The sequence below is a fragment of the Rhinolophus sinicus genome, chromosome 18 (assembly GCF_057876585.1).
Source record: "Rhinolophus sinicus isolate RSI-liver-muscle chromosome 18, RSI-T2T, whole genome shotgun sequence".
NCBI lineage: Eukaryota > Metazoa > Chordata > Mammalia > Chiroptera > Rhinolophidae > Rhinolophus > Rhinolophus sinicus.
In genome coordinates, this window is record NC_142518.1 from 82,669,736 (window position 1) to 82,692,867 (window position 23,132).

The following is a 23,132-nucleotide window of genomic DNA, read 5'->3' on the forward strand; positions in this document are numbered from 1 at the left end:
TTACAAATATATGTTTTCAAATTTTGTGGGTAGATGCCCACAAGAGGGATTGCTGGGTCATATGTTAGCTCTATTCTTAATTTTTGAAGAATCTCCATACTGCTTTCCATAATGGCTATTCCATTTTACAGTTTCATCAGCAGTGTATCAAGGTTCTTTTCAGAGACAACATTTTCTTGAGACAACTTTTTAAATGAGTTTTGTCTTGTGAAAATATTTGTTGAAGAATGATATGTTATATAGACAGTTTTTGTGAGAAGATTTTAAATTAAATACTTTTGCATTTTAATATTTTAAAAATGTAATTGTAAATGTTCTCCATTTAGTAGACTTGATGAAGTGCAGTGTACTTCAGCACCTGCAGATATAGTATTTTCTAAATACAAACCAATTGAAAGTGTGAACAATTTCCAACTTATTAGCCCTGAAATGCAAGTTAGAAGATTATTAGTGACATCCTCAAAATGGCGGCATGAGGTGAGCCTCTGGAAATTTCCCCTGGAATTTACAACAAATTGAAAAACTATAACTCCAAAAAGGACTCCCTGCACAGCAGACAGGCAAAATGAAGAGGCTCACTACTGAATTCACCTAAAGGTGGGCAAATTACACAAGCAGGGGAGGAGGGAAGAGAGAAGTGTGGAGACGGGGCTGCGTGGGCACAAGACGCAGACCTAACTCAGTGCTCTGAGCTTGCTGCATCCCGGAACTACCACAGCTGCGGGAGAGGGAAGAACTTGGACTGCTAGGGTTTATGGCCCAGTGGGCTGAGTGGACAGCATATAACACAGCTGAACCCAACGTTCATGGCAGAGATCTTGGAGCAAAGACTGAGGGAAGAAGGTGGAAAACGGTGGTTTAAGCCCTCACTGCCGAGGAGAGAACTGAAGCCTTAGGCACTGAGACTAGCCGACCCCTCCCTACCATCCAAGAGCTTGCCCAGCCCCCACCTGCCCAGTGCTAGAAGTGGAACAATAGCAGTGTCAGATCAGAAGAACAGAATACTTGCAGTTCTGAGAACTGTGGTACGCAGACACAGATTCATAGCCCAACTAGTTATGGCAAAGGGGAGGGAGCTGTGGAAGCAGGACCAGCTGTGGTGGTGGTCACCGCCATTGCTCTGGGCCACCTCTCACAACTCACCCCGCCCCATTCCCACCTATCTGGGTGGATTCCTGTGGGAGTAAACAGAACTGCTGAAACACATGGGTTCTGAATCTGGTGCAGGAAGAGCTTTGGAATTTTGAAAGTTCTCCACATCCCCACACGGATGTGGCGCCCTATGACCCACGTGAACTGTTAACAGAAGAGAAGCCCACCTGCCAGGGAATCCCCCCATTGTGTGAGAAGTTTGAATAGTGCAGAGAAAACATAACACTTCAGTGTGAGAGAGAAAAAAAGGCTGCAGTTGGAGAGAAAATAAAACATTCTAACAACACATACTGGAAAACAAAAGACAGACCTCTTCCTATCAACCTGTTGCAGAACCCACACCTAATAGATGTTCAGGAAGAGAAATAATAAATCATTAATTGCCATGAATGACCAAAGCAACAAAACAGCTCAGAAAGAAAGTGAAAAGTCTCCAGAAAAGGAACTTAAAGATATGGAAATATGTGACTACAATGACAGAGAATTCAAGATTGCAGTTCTGAAAAAACTCAACGAAATGCAAGAAAACACAGAAAGACAGTATAGTGAACTCAGAACACAATCAAAGAAAAACATGAGCATTTTACAAAAGAGATTGAAATTTTAAAAAATAACCAAATAGAATTTCTGGAGATTAAGAACTCAATAGAGAAAATGAAGAATAAAACAGCCAGCTTAGGTAGTAGACTTGATCAGATGGAAGAAAGAATCAGTGACATCGAAGATAGAAAGCTGGAAATTACACAGATGGAAGAAGAAAGAGACTTGAGACTTAAAAGAAATGAAAGAACTCTACAAGAACTTTCTGACTCCATCAGAAAGAGCAATATAAGAATAATAGGCATAGCAGAAGGAGAAGAAACAGAGAAGGGAACAGAGAATATATTCAAACAAATAGTCAATGAGAACTTCCCAAACTTATGGACAGAACTGGATCCTCGAATCCAAGAAGCAAATAGAACACCTAATTACCTCAATCCCAACAGGCCTTCTTCAAGGCAACTTGTATTGAAGCTGTCAAAAATCAACGACAAAGAAAGAATCGTCAGGCAGCCAGGGAAAACAAGATGGCAACCTACCAAGGAAAGCCCATTAGAATATCATCAGATTTTTCAGCAGAAACTCTACAAGGTAGGAGGGAGTAGAACCAAATATTCAAACTATTGAAAGAGAGAAATTGTGAGCCAAGAATAATATACCCAGCAAAGATATCCTTCCGATATGAAGAAGGAATAAAGACTTTTCCAGACATACAGATGCTGAGGGAATTTTCTAATATGCGACCTGCAGTACAGGAAATACTAAAGGAGGCTATTCGACCACCATCAACAGGGACAATTTGTGGCAATCAAAACATAAAAAGGAGGGGCCGGCCCAGTGGATCAGGCGGTTAGAATTCCGTGCTCCTAACTCCGAAAGGCTGCTGGTTCGATTCCCACATGGGCCAGTGGGCTCTCAACCACAAGGTTGCCAGTTCAATTCCTCGAGTCCCGCAAGGGATGGTGGGCTCTGCCTCCTGCAACTAAGATTGAACACGGCACCTTGAGCTGAGCTGCCGCAGAGCTCCCAGATGGCTCAGTTGGTTGGAGCGTGTCCGCTGAACCACAAGGTTGCCGGTTCGACTCCCGCAAGGGATGGTGGGCTCTGCCCCCTGCAACTAGAAACGGCAACTGGACCTGGAGCTGAGCTGCACCCTCCACAACTAAGACTGAAATGACAACAACTTGAAGCTGAACGGCACCCTCCACAACTAAGATTGAAAGGACAACAATTGACTTGGAAAAAAGAAGTCCTGGAACTACACACTGTTCCCCAATAAAGTCCTGTTAAAAAAAAAAAAAAAGACTACATTAAAAACTAAACAAAATAAAACAAAAAAACATAAAAAGGAGGAGAGTAAAGGCCTGAACCAGAATATGGGAATGGAGAAAGTAATCATGCTGAAGAAAATGGAATACTCTAAATATCAAATTTTCTTTTACATAAAATTAATGGTAACCACGGAAAATAAAAAAATCCAGAACTTAAATATGTTCTGTAATAAAAGAAGAAACAGAGGGAAACATCATACAATACCACCACACAGAAATAATAGACAACAACAAAAAGGCAGAGAAACAATGGAGACACAGTCTTACCAGAAAAGTAAAATAGAATGATAGGGGGCCGGCCCAGTGGCTCAGGCAGTTGGAGTTCCATGCTCTTAACTCCAAAGGCTGTCAGTTCGATTCCCACATGGGCCAGTGGGCTCTCAACCACAAGGTTGCCGGTTCAACTAGAGTCCCTCAAGGGATGCTGGGCTCCACCCCCTATAACTAAGATTGAACACGGCACATTGAGCTGAGCTGTTTCCCACATGGCTCAGCTGGTAGGAGTGCATCCTCTCAACCACAAGGTTGCAGGTTCCACTCCTGCAAGGGATGGTGGGCAGCGGCCCCTTCACCTAACAACCGAAACTGGACCTGGAGCTGAGCTGCGCTTTCCATAGCTAAGACAGAAAGGACAATAATTTGAAGCTGAATGGCACCCTGCGCAACTAAGATTGAAAGAACAAAAACTTGACTTGGAAAAAAGTCCTGGAAGTACACACTGTTCCCCAATAAATTCCTCTTCCCGTTCGCCAACAAAATCTAAAAAAAAAATAAAAATGAATAATATAACAAGATAGAACGATAGGAAATCCTCACATATCAATAATGACCCTAAGTGTAAATGGACTGAAGTCACCAATAAAAAGCCAGAGAGTAGAAGACTGGATCAAAAAACTGAACCCAACCATATGGTGTCTCCAAGAGACACGTCTCAGCTACAAGGACAAGTGTAGACTCAAAGTGAAAGGGTGGAAATTGACACTTCAAGCAACTGGTATACAGAGAAAATCAGATGTAGCCATACTGATATCAGATGAAACAGACTTCAGGGTAAAAAAGGTAACAAGACACAAGGATGGACATTTCATAATGGTAAAGGGGACTATACAAAAAGAAGACATAACAGTCATCAATATTTATGCCCCCAATCAGGGATCACCGAAATATACCAAGCAACTACTAACAGAACTAAAGGGAGAAATTGACCAAAGCAGAATTATGCTATGGGACCTAAATACATCATTGACAGCTATGGAAAGATCATCCAAACAGAAAATAAATAATGAAATAGCAGCACTTAGTGACACATTAGGTGAAATGGACATAATTGACATTTATAGATAACTTCATCCTAAAACATCAGACTACACATTTTTTTTCTAGTGTACATGGAACATTCTCAAGAATAGACCATATATTGTGACATATATCTAACCTCAGCAAATTTAAGAAGATTGAAATTATACCAAGCATATTGTATGAAAACAAGGCTTTGAAATTGGATATCAACAGCCAAAAGAAAGCAGGGAAAACCACAAATACATGGAGATTAAACAACACACTTTTAAAGAATGACCAGGTTAAAGAAGAAATTAGAGGAGAGATCAAAAGATACATAGAAATAAATGAGAATGAAAATACATCCTACCAAAATTTTTGGGATGCAGCGAAAGCAGTTTTAAGAGGGAAATTTATATCATTACAGGCCTATCTCAAGAAACAAGAAAAATCCCAAATAAATAACCTCATGTTACACCTTAAAGAACTAGAAAAAGAACAAAAGTTAAACCCAAGGTCAGCAGAAGAAAGGAAATAACAAAAATTAGAGCACAACTAAATGAAATAGAGAACAAAAAGACAATAGAAAAAATTAATGTGACAAAGAGCTGGTTCTTTGAAAACATTAACAAAATTGACAAACCATTGGCTAGAGTCACTAAGATAAAAAGAGAGAAGACACTAATAAACAAAATTAGAAATGAAAAAGGGACAGTGATCACGGATGCCACAGAAATACAAAGGATCATCCAAGAATACTATGAAGGACTATATGCCACCAAATTCAGTAACCTAGAAGAAATGGACAAGTTCTTAGAAACATATAGCCTTCGTAGGTTGAACCGTGACGAACTGGAAAATCTAAACAGACTGATCACCAGTAACGAAATTGAATCAGTCATCCAAGACCTTCCCAAAAACAAAAGTCTGGGACCACATGGCTTCACTAGTGAAGTCTACCACACCTTCAAAGAGGAACTAATACCAATCCTGCTCAAACTCTTCCAAAAAATTGAAGAAGAGACAGTACTCCCTAACTCCTTTTATGAGGCCAACATTACCCTGATACCAAAACCTGGTAAGGACAACACAAAAAAAGAGAACTACAGACCAATATCTCTGATGCCTACAGATGCAAAAATCCTAAATAAAATTCTAGCAAATCAAGTGCAACAATGCATTCAAAAGATTATTCATTCCGACCAAGTGGGGTTCAAACCAGGGGCACAAGGATGGTTCAACATATGCAAATCCATCAATGTGATACATCACATAAAATAAAGGACAAAAATCATACGATTATATCAACTGATGCAGGAAAAGCATTTGACAAGATACAACATCCATTTATGATGAAAACACTTAATAAAATAGGTATAGAAGAAAAATACCTTAACATAATAAAGGCCATATATGACAAACCCTCTGCTAATCTCATAATTAATGGTGAAAAACTGAAGCCCTTTGCTCTACGCTCAGGAACACGACAGGGCTGTCCCCTATCACCTCTGCTTTTCAACATAGTGTTGGATGTCCTCGCCAGAGCAATAAGGCGAAAAAGAAATGAAAGGCATCCAAATTGGGAATGAAGAAGTCAAATTGTCACTCTTTGCAGATGACATGATGCTATATATAGAAAATCCTAAAGACTCCACCAAAAAGCTATTAGAAACAGTCAATGAATACAGTCAAGTTGCCGGCTACAAAATCAACATACAATAGTCCATTGCATTCTTATATACTAACAATGAAATCTCAGAAAAAGAAATACAAAAAAATTCCTTTTGCAGTTGTAGCAAAAAGAATAAAATACCTAGGAATAAATTTAACCAAGGATGTGAAAGACCTATATACTGAAAACTATAAGACATTTTTAAAATAAATTGAAGAAGACGCAAAGAAATGGAAAGACATTCTGTGCTCATGGATTGGAAGAATCAACATAGGTAAAATGGCCATATTACCCAAAGCAATATACAGATTTAATGCAATCCCCATCAAAATTCCAATGACGTTTTTTAAAGAAATGGAACAAAAAAATCATCAGATTTGTTTGGAACCAAAAAAGACCCCGAATAGCCAAAGCAATCTTTAGAAAAAAAGAACAATGCTGGAGGTATCACACTCCCTGACTTTAGCTTTTACTACAAGGCAACAATAATAAAAAAACAGCATGGTATTGGCAGAAAAACAGACACTTAGACCAATGCAATAGAATTGAGAACCCAGAGATAAAACCACACAAATATGAGCAGACCGTTTTTGACAAAGAAGCAAAAAAACATACAATGGAGAAAAGACAGCCTCTTCAATAAATGATGCTGGGAGAGTTGGAAAGCCATGTGCAAAAGAATGAAACTGGACTGCTATCTGTCACCATGTAACAAAATTAATTCAAAATGAATGAAAGACTTAAGCATAAGACCTGAAACAATAAACTGCATAGAAGAAAAAATAGGTACTAAACTTATGGACCTTTGGTTCAAAGAGCATTTCATGAATTTGACTCCAAAGGCAAGGGAAGTAAAAGCTAAAATAAATGAATGGGACTATATCAAGTTTAAAATCTTCTGCACAGCAAAGAAACCATTGACAAAATAGGCAACCAAGTGAACGGGAGAAAATTTTTGCAAGCAGTACCTCTGATAAGGGGCTGATATCCAAAATATACAAGGATCTCATGTAATTCAACAACAAGAAAACAAACAACCCAGTTGAAAAATGGGCGGAGGACCTGAAGAGACATTTCTCCAAAGAGGACATACAAATGGCAAATAGACATATGAAAAAATGCTCAAGATCACTAATCATCAGAGAAATGCAAATAAAAACCACAATGAGATATTGCCTCACCCCAGTCAGAATGGCTATCATCAACAAGACAAATAGTAACAATGGTTGGAGAGGCTGTGGAGAAAAAGGAGCCCTCATACCCTGTTGGTGGGAATGCAAACTGGTGCAGTCATTATGGAAGGCAGTGTGGAGCTTCCTCAAAAAATTACAAATAGAATTGCCGTATGACCCAGCAATCCCTCTCCTGGGTATCTACCCAAAAACTCTAAGACATTTATCCATAAAGACACGTGTGCTCCAATGTTCATTGCAGCTTTATTTACGGTGGCCAATACATGGAAACAACCAAAATGTCCTTCGATGGATGAATGGATAAAGAAGTTGTGGTATATATACATAGTGGAATACTGTTCAGCGGTAAGAAAAGATGAAATGGGATCATTTGTGCCAACATGGATGGATCTTGAGAGAGTAATGCTAAGCGATGAAAGTCAGACAGAAAAAGCAGAGAACCATATGATTTCACTGATATGTGGTTTATGAACCAAAAACACCAAAAGAACAAGACAAACAGATGAGAAATAAAAACTCATAGACACAGACAATAGTTTAGTGGTTACCAGAGGGTAAGGGAGGAGGTCGGTTGTAGATGAGGGTAAAGGGGATCAAATATATGGTGATGGAAGGAGAACTGAGTCTGGGTGGTGAACACACAATGGGATTTATAGATGATGTAATACAGAATTGTACACCTGAAATCTATGTAACTTTACCAACAGTTTTCACCCCAATAAACTTCATTTTTAAAAAAATGAAAATTATTGCAGGCAATTTAATTTAAAATATTTAAAACAGTAAAAACATATTAAAAATACATTCTTCACAAAAATACTAGTGAGGCATTATAAAAGGCAGGACTAAGAATCTGATTCAACTTTGTGAATATGTACCAATAATAATTACTCTACTTATGCTGTGTAAAATTTTTCAGATATTCAATATACATAACTTATATCTTGCCTTAATATACACAGATAGATTTTGTTTTCAAGGTTTTTAAATAAAGGATTTTACTTTTGAAGTTGGTTTTTATACCAATGTAATAAAATCAATTTGGGGTGAAAAAATAAATATTTCCAAACTTATATAGTATATTAGAGCCTCCTTCACTCTCAAAAGTGTCTCAGTTTAGACAATTATCACCCTAATATGGCATACTTAGCACATTAGCTTTGGCAGCAGCCTGCCAAAGCTTCAATCTCAGCTCTGCAATTTATAGCTATGTGATCTTAATAAGTACACTGTTCAACCTTTCTCAAGCTTAATTTCTTTGTCTTTAAAATGGGAATGATAATAATAGCAACTCTCTCATTTGGTTGCTGTGAGGATGAAGTGAGGTAACGTGCATAAAGACACTTAGCCCTGTGCCTTTAGCACAGAGCTCTCAATCAACATGAACTATTATGATTGTTGTTGCTGTTACTGTTATTAAGAGATTATGGTCATGGTGTCAGATTTTCTTTATTAATGACTGTGTCCTAACATCAGCAGATTGGTTGCCTGACCTTGTCTTAATCTAGAAAAGAGATCCAGTGATCAAGAAGATTCACCAAATTAAATTATGGCATCAACCAGCGTTTTCAAGAATATTTTTTCTTAGAATATTGGCACTGCAAGATGCTCTGCTAGCAAAGATTCTGCAGCCAATTGATGCTAGGAAGCCATAGCCATGTGTTGTAAATTCATAATACTGTATTAGCACTTCAAAATCTCAGAGAAGTCCTGTAGTTAAATAAAAACAAAACTTTTATTTTGCTTAACCTTAATTTTTCCAGTTTATGTATTTTGTGTGTATGTGATGCCTCAAAATTAATACAGTATTCTACAAAATGTATTTTGTGAAACACGAATCTAGTCTAACTTTTTCATTTTAAAAATGGGAGGCCCAACTGAGCGAAGGACTTTCCCAAGCCACACAGTAATAATGGATACATAGGCCTTGATTCAAGGTCTCCAAATCCTTGTGCCTTATCTTCTAGGAAAACGTATTGTATGTAATAATCTTTGTGTACAGATACATTTATGTGGGCTGTATATTAATTAGTAGCTGCATGATACCTTTGAAAGTCCAAAAACAAGGACATTTTATAATAGTCAGAGTTTTTTTTATTGTGAAACCTACAGCTTTAACAGCCTCCACCCTCTGTGGGACTGAGGGTTTCTGTTCAGAGCCAATAGACAGGAACCATAGACCACAATTAATGGAACATTGTCTCTTGAACTGATGAAAGACGAAAGTCAGAGGGCGATCTTTCCTAAGGATATCAATTTAGATTCAAGGAACAGAACGGTCCAGATGCAGCAAGTTTCAAGAAGCCTGAGGAAGACAGAGGACACTGTCACTGTGGAGGCAATGATAATGATATTAAAGCCATGGAAGACAAATTAGAAAAGAAAGGAGGCCAACAGGATAATATCAATGTATTAAACTTCTGTTTATGAAACAAAGCTAAGATAAAAAAGTAATGTGAAAAAATGTGTGTATATATACATATGCATACATATACCCCATACAAATCTATCAGACCACCAAATCTCCAACAGCCAAAGTATACCAAGTTCATATTCGATGAAATAATATAGAAATAATAATTGCTAATATTTATTGAGCACATTCTATGTGTTAGGTATCTCATGTGCACTATCTCATTAACACATAAGCCTATGAAGTACTGTCCTCATTTACACATGAGAAAACTGAGGCTTAAAATCTTAAATAATATGTCCAAGTTCACTCTATTAAGTAGAAGAGGCAGCTGAGACTACAAGTGTCTCCCTCCAGAGCACCCAACGATTCCTCACTCCCTCCCCATGGCTTATAAGTTCCAGTAAGGCATGGCTCCTACTTACCTCTCCAGCCTTCCTCATCACAATTTGTATCCAGCAAGAGAGTAGCACTTTCAGCTCTCTGAACATGTTCCCGTGTTGCCAGAGATCATTTTCCCTCCATCTTTACCTGAGTCAATCCTACTTGTTCTTCTGGGCTCAGCTTAGACATCACTTCTTCCAGAAGTTTTCTCTGCTTTCCAAGTCTGGATTAGGTGACCTGTTTCTTTGCTTCTATAGCTCCCCATCATTTCAACACACTGCATGGCAAGTGCCCATTTCTTGATCTGTGTCCTCTGTTAGACTGAGAATTTGGGGAGAGCAGAGACTAGGTATGTCTTCCCCCGCCCCCCACACTGAATTCCTGGCTCCTGGTACAATGTCTGGCATATAGTAAGTTCCCTAGACATTTAGAAAGTCCTCTACTTTAGGCATTTCTTAGAGCCACAAAGTTGTATGGAGAGCAAATGTCATCAACTCTACCCTCAGCAGATGGTTATTGACTGTCATTTTGGTCTGCCATTAGTGTTCATCGAGCTTGTTTGCTGTAATTTTGCTTGGGTTTGAGCTGTTCAATGAACATTTTTAACATGTATCTGATTGTCATGTGGGGTTTCAGCTTCCGCTCCCCACACAAGAACGCAGGATATGGTGAGGCCGAAAAGGAACAACAATGGAGCCACAGACAGGGGAGTCATACCACTATATTCTCGATGGTGGCTGGCCAAGACACAAAAGCAAACGTCCTCCAGTACCCCAAGGAAGGGTCTTCCTGCGCCCCAGTCCTGCCATCCACGCTTGCTAACCGCACTTACTAGCCACAATCCGCCGTCTGCTTCTCTGTCAACCGCACTTGCTAGCTGCAATCAACACTTACTAGCTCAGCCATGGCAGTTATATCAGTGGCCAATGGCTAACTGGTACAGCTGATGGCCAACCAGTCACAGCTGATAGCCAGCTATTAACCGAGCCCGCACCTTTCCACATGAGGTCGAGAGCCTGGAAACTGCTCTCTGGGAGTCTGTCCCCACACTGATACATACAAAAGCAGTGAGAGTGTTGAAATTTCCAGTAAAAAGGAACATAGGATTACAATAGAAATGATGTGAATAAATAAATATGAAAATTACCAGTGCTGCACGAAAAAATACATGAACAGTTGAAGAGTAGTAAAGATTCCGATGGGCAAATACTGCATCATGCAATATGTGAAGAATGCTATGCCTATGAAGGTAAAAAAAAAGAACCATGTATTTTGATTTCCTCAATGAGAGTCTTAAACTAACTCCTAGAGCTCTTTATTTGGGGGGGGGGGGGGCAGGGTGTAGGGACAGAGTCCCAGAGAGCAGTTTCCAGGCTCTTGGACTATGTAATGTCCTTCTTTATCTCTAAATATATTCTTTGTTCTGGTCTACTTTATCTGATATTAATGAAGCCTCCTCCCACTTTTTGTAAATTACTCCTTGCATGGTATATCCTTTTCCATCCTTTTATTTTCAACCTACTTATGTTGTTTGAATTTGAAGTGATTTTCTTGTGAACAACATGCAGTTGAGTCCTGATTTTTTTTCTCCATTTTCCAATCTCTGGCTATTAATTGGTATATTTACATCATTTACATTTAAGATAATTATTATGTTTTAAGGCTTAAGTTTGTCATTTTATTATTCATTTTCTATTTGCTACCACTGTTTCTTTTTCCTCTCCTCTGTTTGCCTTGCACTGTTACTTGAACACTTTTTTATAACTAAAGTTTGATTTATATGTAGTGTTTTTGAGTGTATTACTTTGTGTAGTTATCTAAGTTTTCTGTTGTTCTGGGTATTAAAATGTACACATGTGGGTGGCCAGATGGCTCACTTGGTTAGAGCACAAGTTCTGAACAACAGGGTTGCCAGTTCGATTCCTACATAGGCCAGTGAGCTGCACCCTCCACAACTAGATTGAAGACAACGAGCTGCCACTGAGCTGCTGGAGGGGCGGCCAGATGGCTCAGTTGGTTAGAGCGTGAGCTCTTAACAACAAGGCTACTGGTTCAATTCCTGCACGGGATGGTGGGCTGCGCCCCTGCAACTAAGATTGAAAACAGCGACTGCACTTGGAGCTGAGCTGCACCCTCCCTGGAGAAACACACTGTTCCCCAATACTCCCCAGTTTAAAAAAAAATGTACATATATGACTTACCACAATCTACTGGTATCAGCATGTTACCACTTTGAGTAAAGTGTGGCATCTTTACTTTCATTTAGGTCCCTTGACCCTCTCATTTTTCAATGTCATTGTCTTAAGTATGAGTATCATTTTTGTTTCAATCACAACCTATGCTTTAGAAAATTCCTGAGGATTGTCTAATGTATTTACTTATATTTCTGTTCTTTTCATTGTTCTTTCTTTCTTTCTGATGCTCCAAGATTCCTTCTTTTTCTTTCATTTCCTGTCTGTTTGAACAATTTGGTTCAGCCATTATAGAAGAACATTTCTGCTAGGGAAATATTCTTTTATTAGGTTGATGCAAAAGTAATTGTGGTTTAAAAGGTTAAAAATAATTGCAGGGCCGGCCCGGTGGCTCAGGCGGTTAGAGCTCCATGCTCCTAACTCCAAAGGCTGCCGGTTCGATTCCCACATGGGCCAGTGCGCTCTCAACCACAAGGTTGCCAGTTCAATTCCTCGAGTCCCGCAAGGGATGGTGTGCTCTGCCCCCTGCAACTAAGATTGAACACGGCACCTTGAGCTGAGCTGCCTCCTGGATGGCTCAGTTGTTGGTTGGAGCGCGGGCTCTCAACCACAAGATTGCCAGTTCAATTCCTCGACTCCCGCAAGGGATGGTGGGCAGTGCCCCCTGCAACTAAAATTGAACACAGCACCTTGAGCTCAGCTGCCGCTGAACTCCCGGATGGCTCAGTTGGCTGGAGCCTGTCCTCTCAACCACAAGGTTGCCGGTTCGACTCCCTCAACGGATGGTGGGCTGTGACCCCTGCAACTAGCAACGGCAACTGGACCTGGAGCTGAGCTGTGCCCTCCACAACTAAGACTGCAAGAACAACAACTTGAAGCTGAACAGAACCCTCCACAACTAAGATTGAAAGGACAACAATTTGACCATTGTTCCCCAATAAAGTCCTGTTCCCCTTCCCCAATAAAATCTTTAAAAAAATAAATAAATAAAAATAATTGCAAAAAACAGACATATGAAAAAATGCTCAACATCACTAATCATCAGAGAAATGCAAATCAAAACCACAATGAGATATCACCTCACTCCAGTCAGAATGTCGATCATCAACAAGACAAATAGTAACAAATGTTGGAGAGGCTGTGGAGAAAAAGGAACCCTCATACACTGTTGGTGGGAATGCAGACTGGTGCAGCCATTATGGAAGGCGGTGTGGAGGTTCCTCAAAAAATTATGAATAGAATTGCCATATGACCCAGCAATCCCTCTCCTGGGTATCTATCCAAAAAATCTGAAAAAATTTAGAGATAAAGACACGTGTGCTCCAATGTTCATTGCAGCTTTGTTTACAGTGGCCAAGACATGGAAACAACCAACATGTCCTTCTATAGATGAATGGATAAAGAAGGTGTGGTATATATACACAATGGAATACTATTTGGCGGTAAGAAAAGATGATATAGGAACATTTGTGACAACATGGATGTATCTTGAGAGTGTAATGCTGAGTGAAATAAGTCAGACAGTTAAAGCAGAGAACCACGTGATTTCACTGATATGTGGTATATAAACCAAAAACAACAAAAGAACAAGACAAACAAATGAGAAACAGAAACTCATAGACACAGACAATAGTTTAGTGGCTACCAGAGGGTAAGGGGTTGGGGGGTGGGAGATGAGGCTAAGGGGGATCAAATATATGGTGATGGAAGGAGAACTGACTCTGGGTGGTGAACACACAATGGGATTTATAGATGATGTAATACCGAATTGTACACCTGAAATCTATGTAATTTTACTAACAATTGTCACCCCAATAAATTTAAAAAATAAATTATAAAAAAAAATTGCAAAAACTGCAACTACTTTTGCACCAACCTAATAGTTTTCCTTTGTCTGAGAATGCCTTTATTTCTCTGTCATTCATGAAGGACAGTTAAATTGGATATAGAAGTCATAGTTGACAAGTTAGTTCTTTCAGCATTTGAAAAGTTTTGTGCTACAAACTCAAGTGAAAAATCCACTGTCATTTGAACTGATATCCCATAGACAATGTGTCATTTCTTTCTGGTTGCTTTCAAAAATTTTCTTTTGGGGTCCAGCCTGGTGGCTCAGGCGGTTGGAGCTCCGTGCTCCTAACGCTGAAGGCTGCCGGTTCGATTCCCACATAGGCCAGTGCCAGATGGCTCAGTTGGTAGGAGCACAGGCTCTCAACCACAAGGTTGCCAGTTCAACTCCTCAACTCCCACAAGGGATGGTGGGCTGCGCCCCTGCAACTAACAATGGTGACTGGACCTGGGAGCTGAGCTGCACCCTCCACAACTAAGATTGAAAGGACAACAACTTGACTTGGAAAAAGTCCTGGAAGTACACACTGTTTTCCAATAAAGTCCTGTTCACCTCCCTCCCACTCCCTAAAAAAAAACATTTAAAATTTTTTTCCTTTGTTGTTAGTTTTAGGAAGTATAATTATGATGTATCTTGGCAAGTGTTTGGGGGACGGTTATCCTATTTGTGATTCACTCAGCCTTTAGTATCTGTGAGTTTGTGTCTTTGGCCAAATTTGGGACATTTTCAGCCATTATACCGGGGTTGCCAAAAAAATGTATACAAGTGGACACTCTGGTCAACGTTGCTCAAGCAGTAGTTCACCATAATCAGAAGTGTCTGGACACCAATGATAACCACTTTGAGCAGCTTTTATAATTGCAGAAGTCCAACGTGACTTGTATTCATCTTTTGTTATCAATATATATTGAGTATTACAATTTTAATAGTTTTCCTTTCTTAAAATGTGTATACATATTTTTGAAACCTTCTGTATATTCAAATACTCTTTCAGCCACCCTCTTTTTCCTCTTTTTTGGGCCTCTTATGATATAAATGATGGATCTTTGTGAATTGTCCCATAGGTCCCTGAGGCTCTGTTCATTTTTTAAAATTCTATTTTCTTTCTGTTGTTCAGATTGAATGAATTCTATTGAACTGTCTTGAAGTTCACAGATTCTATGCTTTGTCATCTCCACTCTACTATTTAGCCCATCCAGTTTTAAAATTTCTGGTTGTATTTTTTAGTTCTATAATTTCAATTTGATTCCTTTTTATGATTCTATTTTTTTGGCTGAAATTTTCCATTTCAAGGGGATTTGTACTTGCTTGTTCAATCATATTTCTGATAGTTTGAGAGTTTTGTTAGATAATTCCAACATCTAATTCATCTCGGTGTTTGTATCAGTTCATTTTCTTTTCTCATTCAAGTTGTGATTTCCTGGTTTGGGGGATAATGGGTAATTTTAAAATTGTATCCTGGGCATTTTGGCTATTATGTTAGTAGATGCTGGGTCTTATTTATATATATTTTTAATTTTAGCAGGCAGTCACCCTGTTTAGGTTTTACATTCAGGTCCTGACCTACATTTGTAAGCTTTGGTTCCAATGACAATCTAATTTTTAGAGCTTTTGCAGTACTACTTTATCCTGCTTGCTTTATCTCATGTTGCTGGAGCTCCAGCTATAGTCTGTAGTGGTGTTGCTTAAGCAAATGGAAAGAGCCTCCCCTGGCTCAGTTGCTTGGTGCCTTTACATAGGGGAAGGGATTTCCCAACGTGTGAGAATGAAAAGCACTTCCTGGGCTGAGTGCTTACTGTAAGATCTTTCTTGCTAATGGGTGGGGAAGCGGTGTCTCAGGCCCACAGGACGAAGTGGCTTGCCAGGCTGGGTGCTTGTTGCTTGTTGTAGCACAGCAGTATCACCTTTGCCAATGTTTTCTGGTACATAGTGTCTAGGTGGAAGAGAGATTTCAGGCTCAGTGGGGAAGAAGAGTGCTTCTCACGCAAGTTTTGCTTGTTTTGGCGGGATATTCTAGTTACTGTCCCAGAATGAAATTTCTCTGAGTGAGAGAGCTGAGTTTGAGGCCAAGTAGGAAAGGAGAGGACTTCTACTGCCTGCTTATCATCAGTGGGGCTTCTAATCATTTCCCTTCTGGTTCTACTGGGTTTGCCTGGTGGTGTCAGTGGGACTCCTATTCAGTCTAGGGGAGGAATGAGCCTATTTGGGCCAAATTCTGTTGCTAGGTTAATGGTCAGGAAAAGTTAGGCCTGTATCATTTTCTTCTATTGGAGGGGGATTCATAAAATGCTCTGCTGATGTTTGTTCCTCCAGTTTTGGGGTCCAAACCAGTGCAACTTCTTCTTACTACCTGCAAGTGTTCTCCTGTTATAGTCTCTTGTGTTATTTTCAGGGTTTATAATTTTATTTAGTAGGGAAGTGTACATAGAAATTAATCTATGCCATCTTGCCTGGATTTTAAGTCTAGACAAAATTACTTTCGTAATTTAAAAATAATGTAATTTGAAGCCTTAAGAATAAATGTAATTGTCCCATGAGTCTGTGAGAAGTAACAAGAGTCATACAGAATGCCAAACTATAAAGAAATTAGAGATAGTTTATATCATAACTGTAGTCTAGAACTTTGTATAATGGTAAGTATAGTTGTGACAGAAGCGTTATTCTGCATAGGAATGATAGAAACAACAAGGCTTTTTTTTTTTTTTTTTTTTTTTTTTTTTTTTTTTTTTTTTTTTGAGATCAAGTGAAACACAAGGATTCCAATTATCACCATATCCATTCCACATTGTACTGAAAATCCAAGTGTAAGATAGGAAAAAGATATAAAAGATGCAAGTCTTGGAAAGGAAGAAACCAAACTCTAATTTTTCACAAATAATATGATTGCACTACTAGAACATCTTAAAAATCGAAAGATAAATTTTTAAATAAATAAAGTTTGACAAGTTTATTATATGTAAAATTAATATATAAAAATCAATTGTATTTCTATATGCCAACCACAAACAGAAATATGACATACAAATCCTTTTACAATCACATAAAAATCAAGTATTTAAGATTAAATCTAACAAAAGATGTGTAAAATCTTCATGGAAAATATAATATAAATTTATTAAAAGTCATTTATAAAGGTCTTAGCTTAAAGTACAAAAACAGACGGCTGGCCATATTTGAACTGCACATAATAGCTTCATGATCCGTGTTCCAGAACAGTGGCTCTCAAACTTTAGAATGGATCACAATCACCTGGAGGGCTTTTTAAAATACAAATTTCTTAGCTCCACCCTCAGAATCTCAAATTTAGTAGGTGTGAATTGGAGCCTGAAATGTGCATTTCTAATAAACTTCCAGTTGATACTGATGCCACACTTTGAAAACCACTTCTGTAGAACAAAGTGAGAGGATTTGCTTAACCAAATAAGAAGATTTGCCATAAAACTATAGTACCTTAGTATTGCTTCGTAGATAGTAAATACACCAATGGAACAGATTGAGCATCTATAAACAGACCCACGTGTATATGGACACTTGAGATATGACTGAGGTGGCCCTGCAGATCATGGAAGAAATATAGTTTATTTTTTTAAGATTTTTATTAAAATATAGCTAACATACAATATTATACTCATTTCTGGTGTACACCATAGTTATTCAACATTTATATACCTAAAGAAGTGATCACTGTGATAAGTCTAGCAACAATCTGACACCATGCAACGCTATCACAATTTTATTGACTATATTCCCTATGCTGTGCATTACATCACTATGATGTATTTGTTTTAACGTGGAAATTTGAACCTCTTATTCCCCTTCACCTTTTCCTCCCAATTAAAAAAAAATTTCAACTACAGTTGATTTTCAATATTATTTTACATTAACTTCAGGTGTACAGTATAGTGGTTAGACATTTATATTATTTAAGAAGTGATTCTCCTGACTACACTAATACCCACCTGGCACTATACATAGTTATTACCACATTATTGACTATATTCCCTATGCTTTACTTTACATCCCCATGACTATTTTGTAACTACCAATTTGTACTTAATCCCTTCACCTTTTCCATCCTGCCCCCAACCCCTCCAGTCTATCACCTTGATAAATCTAGAACCCATCTGACACCACACATAGTTCTTACAGTATTACTGACTATATTCATTAGCTATGCCCTACAGCCCCATGACTACTGTGTAACAACAGATCTGTACTTCTTAATTCCTTCCCCTTTTCACCCACCCTAACCCTTCTCCTATCTGGCAACCATCAAAATGTTCTCTGCATCTATTAGTTTGTTGCTGTTTTTTCATTCACTTTGTTATTTAGATTCCAAATATAAGTGAAATCATGTTGCATGTGTCTTTCTCTGTCTGACATATTCCACTCAACACAATACCTCCAGGTGCAGCCATGCCACCACAGATGGCAAGAATCCATTCCTTCCATGGCCATGCAATAATCCATTATATATGTGTACCACACTTCCTCTTTATCCATTCATCCATCAATGGACACCAAGGCTACCTACACATTTTGGCCATTGTAAACAATGCTGCAATGAACATAAGAATGCACACATCCCCTCAAAGTAGCATTTTGGGTTTCTTCGAATAAATACCCAGAAGTGGGATTACTGGGTCCTTCTTTGTCTTTTGTTATAGCCTTTGTTTTAAAGTCTATTGTGTCTGGTATAAGTATTGCTATCCCAGCTGTTTTGTTTCCATTTTCATGAAATGTCTTTTTCCATCCCTTTACTTTCATTCGGTTTGTGTGTGTCTTTTGATCTGAAGTGATTCTCTTGTAGGCAACATATGGAAGGGTCTTGTTTGCTTATCCATTCAGCTACCCTATCTTTTTTTTTTTAACTTTTATTTATTTTAAGTGTATTTATCCAGGACCCATCAGCTCCAATCAAATAGTTGTTTCAATCTAGTTGTGGAGGGCGCAGCTCACACTGGCCCATTAGTGGATCGAACTGGCAACCCTGGTGTTACAAGTATCGTTCTCTAACCTACTGAGATAACCAGCTGCCCTACCCTATCTTTTGATTAGAGTGTTTAGCCCACTTATATTTAAAGTAATTGTTGATAGACATGTAGTTATTGCCTTTTTATTATTCATAATTTTGATCTTTTTTTTCTATCATAAAGAAGGCCCTCTAAGATTTCTTGTAATACTGGTTTGTTGTTGGTGAACTCCTTTAGCTTTTTCTTGTCTGGGAAGGTTTTTATGTATCCTTAAATTTGAGATGATACCTTTGCTGGGTAGAGTAGTCTTGATTGTAGGTCTATGCTTTCCATCACTTGGAATATTTCCTACAATTCCCTTCTGGCCTGCAAAGTTTCTGTTGAGAAATTAGCTGACAGTGTTATGGGAGCTCCTTTGTAGGTAACTAACTGCTTTTCTCTTGCTGCTTTTAGGATTCTCTTTGTCTTTAACCTTTGGCATTTTAATTATAATGTGTCTTGGTGTGGGCCTCTTTGGGTTCATCTTGTTTGGGACTCTGCACTTCCTGGGCTTTTATGTATATTTCTTTTGCTAGGTTAAGGAAGTTTTCCACCATTGTTTCTTCAAACAGTCTTTCAATTATTTGCTCTCTCTCTTCTGGTAATCCTATGATGAGAAAGTTGGTACGCTTGATGTTGTCCCAGGTGCCCTTAAACTATCCTCATTTTAAAAATTCTTTTTCCTTTTTGCTGTTCTGCATGGGTGTTTTCTGGTACCTTATCTCTAAATCGCTGATTCAATCCTCTGCTTCACCTAATCTACTATTGATTCCCTCTGAAGAAGTCTTAATTTCAGTTATTGTATTCTTTATTTCTGACTGGTTCTTTTTTATGTTTTCTGTCTCCATTTTTGTTTCCTGTCTCTTGGTTGAAGTGTTCACTGAGTTCACCTACTCTTTCCCTGAGTTCATTGAGCATCATTATAACTAGTGCTTTGAACTCTGTGTCTAGTAGATCGTCCCCATTTTGTTTAGTTATTGTTCTGGAGCTTTGTTCTCTTATTTGGGACATATTTCTTTGTCTCCTCATTTTGGCTGCCTCCCTCTATTTGTTTCTATGTATTAGGTAGAGTTGCTATGTTTTCTGGTCTTGATAGAGTGGCTTTATTTAGTAGGTGTCTTATGAGGCCCAGTGATGCAGTCTCCCTGATTACCTGAGCTGAATGCTTCATGGTGTGTCCCTTTGTGTGGGTTGTGTGTACCTTCCTGTTGTATTTGAGCCTTGGTTGCTGTTTGCACGTCAATAGAAGGGATTGACCCTCAGGTTGACTGGCTGTGACTACAGCAGAGGCACTATTGAGCAGTGGTTGACCTTAAGTAGGATTCACTTTAATAGGGCTGTCATGCCTGCCCAGTTTGCCCTTTGGGTGTGTCATCCTTGGACATGGCCAGGTGATGCTCCAGCTCAGTCCAAAGCTCACCACCAGGTGTGCCAGTCTCACAGCCTCCTGGGAGGGGCTCCACCACAGGCCAAGCTCAGCTGCAGCCTGTGTCCTGCCTGGGAAACTAGCATGAACCACAATGCAATCTGCAGATGGCAGCCACCTGTGCTGGACTTGGAGGTCCCTTGAGAGGCCAAGCCATGAACCAAGGCTGCCTGCTACTAGTGCCAGGCTTGGGGCTTCTCAGCCAGTGGTATGGGACATGCTGAAGACAGATGCTGCAAGTTTGCATTCTGTGAACCTTTGAGAAATTTTAGGAAAGTCTGTGGAATGGGCCAATGCAGGCCATTTCTATGGAAAAGCCACTGGAAGCATATTGGGTGTGCCCAAAATTTGGGTGCAGCAAGGTATCAGGGAATCACCAGGGTGTGGTGGATGAAAAGTATTAGCTAAGTTGATGGAGACTCAGATATAGTAGCCACCTGCATCTGCACACTGGGAGTGGGTAGAGCTCAATAAAGAAACAAGGAATTCTGCCAGCACTTGAGTCTAGGAGAAAGCTGCCCCTCCAGCCCTCACCCTGAGGCCAGATAATTTAGTTCCTCCCTAAGTCTCTGGCACCTTTTGAACTACTGACCCAGCAGTGTATTTCAGAGCTAATGAGCCCATCAGTTAGCAAGTCCATGCATGGGCCCTTTTAGAGGAATGCAATTCTAGCAACACTTCATCTCACCTAGCCACAATTTCCACTGGTTTTCACAGCCAGAAGTTATGGGGAGTTCTCTCCTTGGCACTGGAACCCTGGGCTGGGGAGCCTGGAGTGGGGTTGGGAACACTCACTCCTCTGGGGGGCACCTATGAAACTGAGATATCTCTCCTGATTTTTAATGGTCACACCTGGGTGTGGCACCACCCCATTCTGCGTCTCGGCTCCTCCTACCAGTCTTGAGGTAGTTTCTTCTCTATATCCTTAGTTGTAGGACTTCAGTTCAGCTAGACTTCAGGCGATTCTCAATGATGGTTGTTCTGCAGTTTAGTTGTAATTTTGATGTGGTCATTAGAGGAGGCAAGCAAAGAGTTTACTTGCTCTGTCATCTTGACTGGAAATTCAAAACAGGTTTTTTTTCCAATAAATGATGCTCAACTGGATTTCCATATTGATTAAAAAATAAATAAATCCTGACCCTAACCTCACTCCATACCCAAAAAATTGATTCCAAGTGGGTTGTAGATCTAAATGTGAAAGTTAAAACAATAATGCTTCTAGGAAAAGAATATCCTTAAGACCTTGTGATAGGGAAATATTTCTTAATATACAAAAAACCACTACACTAACCATCAAGGAAAATATTTGTAAATCGGAATAAAGTAAATTAATAACTTTTGTTCATCAAAATAATTAAGAATGTGAAAAGGCAAGACAGCATGTATAAAACAATAGCCACTAAACACATGTGGTTACTGAACACAAGAAATGTGACTAATCCTAATGGAGATGGGCTGTATGTGTAATACACTCTGGGTTTTGAGGAGCTAGTATAAAAATGTAAAATATCTCATTAATATTTATATTGATTACATGTTGAAATCAAAATATTTTTGATATATTGGGTGTGATGGTTAATTTTACGTGTCATTATGTGTCAACTTAACCACCTCATGGGGTGCCCAGATATGTGGTCAAACATTATTCTGGGTATGTCTGTGAGGGTATTTTTGGATGAGATTAACATTTGAATTGGTGGACTGAGTCAAGTAGATTGCCCTCCGTAATGTGGATGAGCCTCATCCAATCAGTTAAAGGCCAGAAGAGAACAAAAAAGCTGACCCACCTGAAGACGAATGGGAATTTCCTCCTACCTGGCTGTTGGGATAGGATATCAATCTTTTCCTGCCTTTGGACTCTGACTGAAACATAAGCTCCTTTTAGTTCTCAAGTCTGCTGGTTTTATGGACTGGAACTACACCATCAGCTCTCATAGGTCTCCAGTTTGCTAACTACAGATCTTGCGATTTCTCAGCCTCCAATATTATGTGAGCCAATTCCTTATAATAAATCGATCTATCCCATATATACAAGGTCAGACAATTAAGTTCACGAATTCATCCTAGAAAAAATGCTACATACCTCATTGTTGAATATCACTACAGTCACCTTTGAAGTACTCCCCTTGGGAAGCTATGCACCAACGCCAGCACCTAGTCCACCCTTCGAAGCAATTTTGGAACTCTTTTTCTAGAATGGCCATCAGACCTGTTGTCATATTACCCTTGATGTCCTGAATGTCATCAAAATGTCTTCCCTTCAATATTTCCTTTATCTTCGGGTAAAGAAAGAAGTCATTGGGGGCCAGATCAGTTGAGTAGGGAGGGTGTTCCAATACAGTTGTTTGCTGGCTAAAAACTGCCTCACAGACAGTTCTTTGTGAGTTGGTGCACTGTTGTGATGCAAGAGCCATGAATTGTTGGCAGCAAGTTCAGATCATCTAACTTTTTCATGTAGCCTTTTCAGCACTTCCAAATAGTAAACTTGGTTAACTGTTCGTCCAGTTGGTACAAAGTCATGACTAATCCCTCTGATAGCACCATAATGCTTGTCAAAGTAATTGTGCCAATTTACATCCTTACAATGGATGAGTTAGATTTCTTATCACCACCATCTAGTGCTGTGAGACTTTTCCATTTGAAATAGTACCTGTGGTGTTTTTTTTGTTGTTGTTTTTTTTTTGCATTCCCGA